The sequence below is a fragment of the Argiope bruennichi genome, chromosome X1 (assembly GCF_947563725.1).
Source record: "Argiope bruennichi chromosome X1, qqArgBrue1.1, whole genome shotgun sequence".
NCBI classification, from domain to species: domain Eukaryota; kingdom Metazoa; phylum Arthropoda; class Arachnida; order Araneae; family Araneidae; genus Argiope; species Argiope bruennichi.
Genome location: NC_079162.1, coordinates 47,357,864 through 47,365,379, shown reverse-complemented (window position 1 = coordinate 47,365,379; position 7,516 = coordinate 47,357,864). Strand labels below are relative to the sequence as shown.

General features: G+C 26.6%; 1 long non-coding RNA gene across 1 annotated transcript; it reads left to right on the top strand.

Annotated features, from left to right (window-relative positions):
- The first annotated feature begins 5,411 nt into the window (after positions 1-5,411).
- Positions 5,412-6,277, top strand: LOC129958155 (uncharacterized). The gene is made up of 3 exons (XR_008783167.1): positions 5,412-5,455; positions 6,071-6,100; positions 6,235-6,277. It is a non-coding gene; the product is annotated as an uncharacterized LOC129958155 (long non-coding RNA).
- The last annotated feature ends 1,239 nt before the right edge of the window (positions 6,278-7,516 follow it).

The window sequence follows — 7,516 nt, the reverse complement described above, 5'->3', positions numbered from 1 at the left end:
GAGTTATGATAATAACGGTTGCGAACTGAATGAATCAAAGTTGGCGGAAATGTACAAGAAACACGCGCCAAATATTTGACCCTGATGACCGGTTCTAGTCAAAGTGGAATTCATTATGTCAATTGTTGGTTTTATTCGTTCGCTTTATTTACAAAATACTTAACAGATAAGCACTTTTAACTTGAAAATAATATTAAATAAATTCTAATAAAAAAAGGATTTCTGTAATTTATGATATTATTTGATAAATTTCTGCGTATTTTAGCTATTTTAAAGTAAAAATGGAGGGGAAACTCTCCCCAACGCGGAACGTCACATTTACTGCCTTTTACAATACGGCCAAGCAAGGGTGAAATAGAGTATAAATCTTTCAAAGGGAAAACTTTCTTTCTTTTTATTTATTTATTTTTTTATTCATTCTTTTTCCATGCTACTGTTTATAATTTTCGTTTATTTTTACAGTTCTACGCTCTCGAAAGATAAAGGAGCCTGGAGAAATCGATGGTAAGGAGATTTTTATAGATATCTTTAAATGAGTTTTTTTTTTATAACTCTTTAACTATTGTCATTTCACATCGTCTCAGCAGCTAAAAATTCTTCATTCCACATCCGAGTTTCTACCTGAGCAGTTCATGGAAAGAATAAGTGACTAATTTAGTAATTTCTTCTTATAATTTCGTTAACTATCAATATAGTTCTCCATTAAAATTTTAATTGTCTACTAATATCCTTTTAGCAGGAAAAATCATAATTAGCAGCTTCTGTTAATTAATTTCAAAATTGTTATATTTTAACTTACATAATACACTTAACCAAGAATTTTTTAATAATTTAAAGTTTAATGTGTAAAATATTAAAAATAAAAGAATATTAAACACTATTTCTTTAATGTAACAATTAGTAGGAAATGATATTTCTTTATTGAAAACCAAGGAGTACTGTAAAGACAGAATATAATCTGGAAAAAAAATATTTATTCATTGGAAACATTCACTGCAGTTATTTTGAATCACTATTATTTAAGAACATCAAGAATTAAGAAAAATATTTACATCTATACATGGAGAATTTTGTATCTCATTCTATTTTTTGTTCTGCTGATAATTCCATTTCAATAATATTATAGGTGTTGCCGGATACTCCGGTAAAAGCAGAGGTAAGGATATCTACTTAATTCTATTTAGGCTTAAAAATTACTCTTTCGATATCTTTCAAAGAGAAAACTCTCTTTTTTTTTATTATTTATTCTGTATACTAATGTTAATAATTTTCGGTGATTTTTACAGTTCGAAGCACCCGAAATCGAAAGGAGCCTGGTGACATCGATGGTAAGGAGATTTTTATAGATATCTTTAAATGATTTTCTTTAATAACTCTTTAAGTGTTTTCATTTCACATCGTCTAAAGAGATTAAAATTTCTCATTCCACATTCGGTTTTCTATCTGACGAGTTCGCGGGATGAATAAATGGCTTATTTAGTAATTTTTTCTTATAATTTTGTAAATACAACTCTCAATTTAATTATTTATTAACATATCAATTTAACAGAAAAACTCACAATTAGCAGTATCTATTAATTATTTACAAAATCCTTAAATTTTAGATTACAAAATACACTTAACCAAGAATTTTTTAATAATATAAAGATTCGTTGTCGTTTTGCTTTGTGATTTTTTTTTTAAATGGCTTTCAAAGGATTTTTTTTAATATATGCAAATAAGAACAGGGAATTTTTTCCATTATATTTGTCTTAAATACTTATGATATTCTCAAAAGCAACATTAGAACTATGAGTTTAATTATTCATTGGAAACGTTCGCTGCAGTTATTTTTAATCACTATATTTAAAGAACCATCAAGAATTAAGAAAAATATTTACATCTCTATGTGTAGAGTTTTGTCTCACATTCTATTGTTTATTGTGCTTATAATTCCATTTTAATATTATTATAGGCGCTGCCGGATATTCCGGAAACTGCAGAGGTAAATATATCTACTTATTTCTATTTAAATGTCAAAAGTATTCTTACTAAATCTTTCAAAGGGAAATTTTTTTTTCCTTTTTTCTTTTATTCATTATTTTCCCATGCCACTGTTTGTAATTTTCGGTGATTTTTACAGTTCTACGCTCTCTAGAGATAAAGGAGCCTATTGAAATCAATGGTAAGGAGATTTTAATAGATATCTTTAAATGAATTTTTTAAATAAATCTTTAAGTGTTGCAATTTCACATCGTCTCAGCAGCTAAAATTTCTTCATTCCACATCCGAGTTTCTACCTGAGGAGTTCGTGGAATGAATAAGGGACTAATTTAGTAATTTCTTCTTATAATTTTGTAAATTCCGGTCTCAAATTAATTATTTATTAACATATCAATTTAACAGAAAAAACTCACAATTAGACGCATCTATTAATTATTTACAAAATCCTTAAATTTTAGATTACAAAATACACTTAACCAAGAATTTTTAAATAACATAAAGATTCGTTGTCGTTTTGCTTTGTGATTTTTTTTAAAATGGCTTTCAAAGGATTTTTTTTTAATATATGCAAATAAGAACAGGGAATTTTTACCATTATATTTGTCTTAAATACTTATGATATTCTCAAAAGCAACATTAGAACTATGAGTTTAATTATTCATTGGAAACGTTCATTACAGTTATTTTTAATTACTATATTTAAAGAACCATCAAGAATTAAGAAAAATATTTACATCTCTATGTGTAGAGTTTTGTCCCACATTCTATTGTTTATTGTGCTTATAATTCCATTTTAATAATATTATAGGTGCTGCCGGATATTCCGGAACCCGCAGAGGTAAATATATCTACTTAATTCTATTTAAATGTCAAAATTATTCTTACTAAATCTTTTTTTTTTCTTTTATTCATTCTTTTCCCATGCCACTGTTTGTAATTTTCGGTGATTTTTACAGTTCTACGCTCTCGAGTGATAAAGGGGCCTAGTGAAATCGATGGTAAGGAGATTTTTATAGATATATTTAAATCAGTTTTTTTAATAACTATTTAAGTGTTGTCATTTCACATCGTCTCAGGAGCTAAAAATTCTTCATTCCACATTCGAGTTTCTACCTGAGGAGTTCGTGGAATGAATAAGGGACTAATTTAGTAATTTCTTCTTATAATTTCGTTAACTATCAATATAGTTCTGAATTAAAATTTTACTTGTCTACTAATATCTTTTAGCAGGGAAAATCACAATTAGCAGCTTCTGTGAATTAATTTCAAAATTCTTATATTTTAACTTACATAATACACTTAACCAAGAATTTTTTTTAATAATTTAAAGATTAATGCTTAAAATATTAAAAATAAAACGATATTAAACACTGTTTCTTTAATGTAACAATTAGTAGGAAATAATATTTCTTTATTGAAAACCAATGTGTACTATATAGACAGAATATAATCTGAATAAAAAAAAATTATTCATTGGAAACATTCACTGCAGTTATTTTTAATCACTATTATTTAAGACCCAACAAGAATTATGAAAAATATATACTTCTCTATGCGTAGAATCACGTTCTATTTTTTGTTGTGCTGATAATTCCATTTTTGTAATATTATAGGTGTTGCCGGATACTCCGGTAAAAGCAGAGGTAAGGATATCTACTTAATTCTATTTACGGTTAAAAATTTCTGTCTCGATATCTTTCAAAGAGAAAAATCTCATTTTTTTTATTATTTATTCTTTTCCCATACTAATGTTTATAATTTTCGGTGATTTTTACAGTTCGACGCACCCGAAATGGAAAGGAGCCTGGTGACATCGGTGGTAAAGAGATTCTTATAGATATCTTTAAATGATTTTCTTTAATAACTCTTTAAGTGTTTTCATTTCACATCGTCTAAAGAGATTAAAATTTCTCATTCCACATTCGGTTTTCTATCTGACGAGTTCGCGGGATGAATAAATGGCTTATTTAGTAATTTTTTCTTATAATTTTGTAAATACAACTCTCAATTTAATTATTTATTAACATATCAATTTAACAGAAAAACTCACAATTAGCAGTATCTATTAATTATTTACAAAATCCTTAAATTTTAGATTACAAAATACACTTAACCAAGAATTTTTTAATAATATAAAGATTCGTTGTCGTTTTGCTTTGTGATTTTTTTTTTAAATGGCTTTCAAAGGATTTTTTTTAATATATGCAAATAAGAACAGGGAATTTTTTCCATTATATTTGTCTTAAATACTTATGATATTCTCAAAAGCAACATTAGAACTATGAGTTTAATTATTCATTGGAAACGTTCGCTGCAGTTATTTTTAATCACTATATTTAAAGAACCATCAAGAATTAAGAAAAATATTTACATCTCTATGTGTAGAGTTTTGTCTCACATTCTATTGTTTATTGTGCTTATAATTCCATTTTAATATTATTATAGGCGCTGCCGGATATTCCGGAAACTGCAGAGGTAAATATATCTACTTATTTCTATTTAAATGTCAAAAGTATTCTTACTAAATCTTTCAAAGGGAAATTTTTTTTTCCTTTTTTCTTTTATTCATTATTTTCCCATGCCACTGTTTGTAATTTTCGGTGATTTTTACAGTTCTACGCTCTCTAGAGATAAAGGAGCCTATTGAAATCAATGGTAAGGAGATTTTAATAGATATCTTTAAATGAATTTTTTAAATAAATCTTTAAGTGTTGCAATTTCACATCGTCTCAGCAGCTAAAATTTCTTCATTCCACATCCGAGTTTCTACCTGAGGAGTTCGTGGAATGAATAAGGGACTAATTTAGTAATTTCTTCTTATAATTTTGTAAATTCCGGTCTCAAATTAATTATTTATTAACATATCAATTTAACAGAAAAAACTCACAATTAGACGCATCTATTAATTATTTACAAAATCCTTAAATTTTAGATTACAAAATACACTTAACCAAGAATTTTTAAATAACATAAAGATTCGTTGTCGTTTTGCTTTGTGATTTTTTTTAAAATGGCTTTCAAAGGATTTTTTTTTAATATATGCAAATAAGAACAGGGAATTTTTACCATTATATTTGTCTTAAATACTTATGATATTCTCAAAAGCAACATTAGAACTATGAGTTTAATTATTCATTGGAAACGTTCATTACAGTTATTTTTAATTACTATATTTAAAGAACCATCAAGAATTAAGAAAAATATTTACATCTCTATGTGTAGAGTTTTGTCCCACATTCTATTGTTTATTGTGCTTATAATTCCATTTTAATAATATTATAGGTGCTGCCGGATATTCCGGAACCCGCAGAGGTAAATATATCTACTTAATTCTATTTAAATGTCAAAATTATTCTTACTAAATCTTTTTTTTTTCTTTTATTCATTCTTTTCCCATGCCACTGTTTGTAATTTTCGGTGATTTTTACAGTTCTACGCTCTCGAGTGATAAAGGGGCCTAGTGAAATCGATGGTAAGGAGATTTTTATAGATATATTTAAATCAGTTTTTTTAATAACTATTTAAGTGTTGTCATTTCACATCGTCTCAGGAGCTAAAAATTCTTCATTCCACATTCGAGTTTCTACCTGAGGAGTTCGTGGAATGAATAAGGGACTAATTTAGTAATTTCTTCTTATAATTTCGTTAACTATCAATATAGTTCTGAATTAAAATTTTACTTGTCTACTAATATCTTTTAGCAGGGAAAATCACAATTAGCAGCTTCTGTGAATTAATTTCAAAATTCTTATATTTTAACTTACATAATACACTTAACCAAGAATTTTTTTTAATAATTTAAAGATTAATGCTTAAAATATTAAAAATAAAACGATATTAAACACTGTTTCTTTAATGTAACAATTAGTAGGAAATAATATTTCTTTATTGAAAACCAATGTGTACTATATAGACAGAATATAATCTGAATAAAAAAAAATTATTCATTGGAAACATTCACTGCAGTTATTTTTAATCACTATTATTTAAGACCCAACAAGAATTATGAAAAATATATACTTCTCTATGCGTAGAATCACGTTCTATTTTTTGTTGTGCTGATAATTCCATTTTTGTAATATTATAGGTGTTGCCGGATACTCCGGTAAAAGCAGAGGTAAGGATATCTACTTAATTCTATTTACGGTTAAAAATTTCTGTCTCGATATCTTTCAAAGAGAAAAATCTCATTTTTTTTATTATTTATTCTTTTCCCATACTAATGTTTATAATTTTCGGTGATTTTTACAGTTCGACGCACCCGAAATGGAAAGGAGCCTGGTGACATCGGTGGTAAAGAGATTCTTATAGATATCTTTAAATGATTTTCTTTAATAACTCTTTAAGTGTTTTCATTTCACATCGTCTAAATAGATAAAAATTTCTCATTCCATATCGTCTAAATAGATAAAAATTTCTCATTCCACATTCGGTTTTCTATCTTAGGAGTTCGCGGGATGAATAAATGACTTATTTAGTAATTTCTTCTTATAATTTTGTAAATACAGCTATCAACTTAATTATTTATTAACATATCAATTTAACAGAAAGACTCAGAATTAGCAGCATCTATTAATTAATTTCAAAATTCTTCAATTTCAGATTACAAAATACACTTAACCAAGAATTTTTAAATAACATAAAGATTCGTTGTCGTTTTGCTTTTTGATTTATTTTAAAATGGCTTTCAAAGGATTTTTTTTTAGTATATTCAAATAAGAACAGGGAATTTTTTCCATTATATTTGTCTTAAATACTTATGATATTCTCAAAAGCAACATTAGATTTATGAGTTTAATTATTCATTGGAAACGTTCACTGCAGTTATTTTTAATCACTCTTTTTAAAGATCCATCAAGAATTAAGAAAAATATTTACATCTCTCTGTGTAGAGTTTTGTCTAACTTTCTATTGTTTATTGTGCTTATAATTCCATTTTAATAATATTATAGGTGCTGCCGGATATTCCGGAACCCGCAGAGGTAAATATATCTACTTAATTCTATTTAAATGTCAAAATTATTCTTACTAAATCTTTCAAAGGAAAAACTTTCTTTTCTTTTCTTTTCTCTTATTCATTCTTTTCCCATGCCACTGTTTGTAATTTTCGGTGATTTTTACAGTTCTACGCTCTCGAGAGATAAAGGGGCCTAGTGAAATCGATGGTAAGGAGATTTTTATAGATATATTTAAATCAGTTTTTCTAATAACTATTTAAGTGTTGTCATTTCACATCGTCTCAGCAGCTAAAAATTCTTCATTCCACAATCGAGTTTCTACCTGAGGAGTTCGTGGAATGAATAAGGGACTAATTTAGTAATTTCTTCTTATAATTCGTAAACTATCAATATAGCTCTCAATTAAAATTTTACTTGTCTACTAATATCTTTTAACAGTAAAAATCACAATTACCAGCTTCTGTGAATTAATTTCAAAATTCTTATATTTTAACTTACATAATACACTTAACCAAGAATTTTTTTTAATAATTTAAAGATTAATGCGTAAAATATTAAAAAATAAAAGGATATTA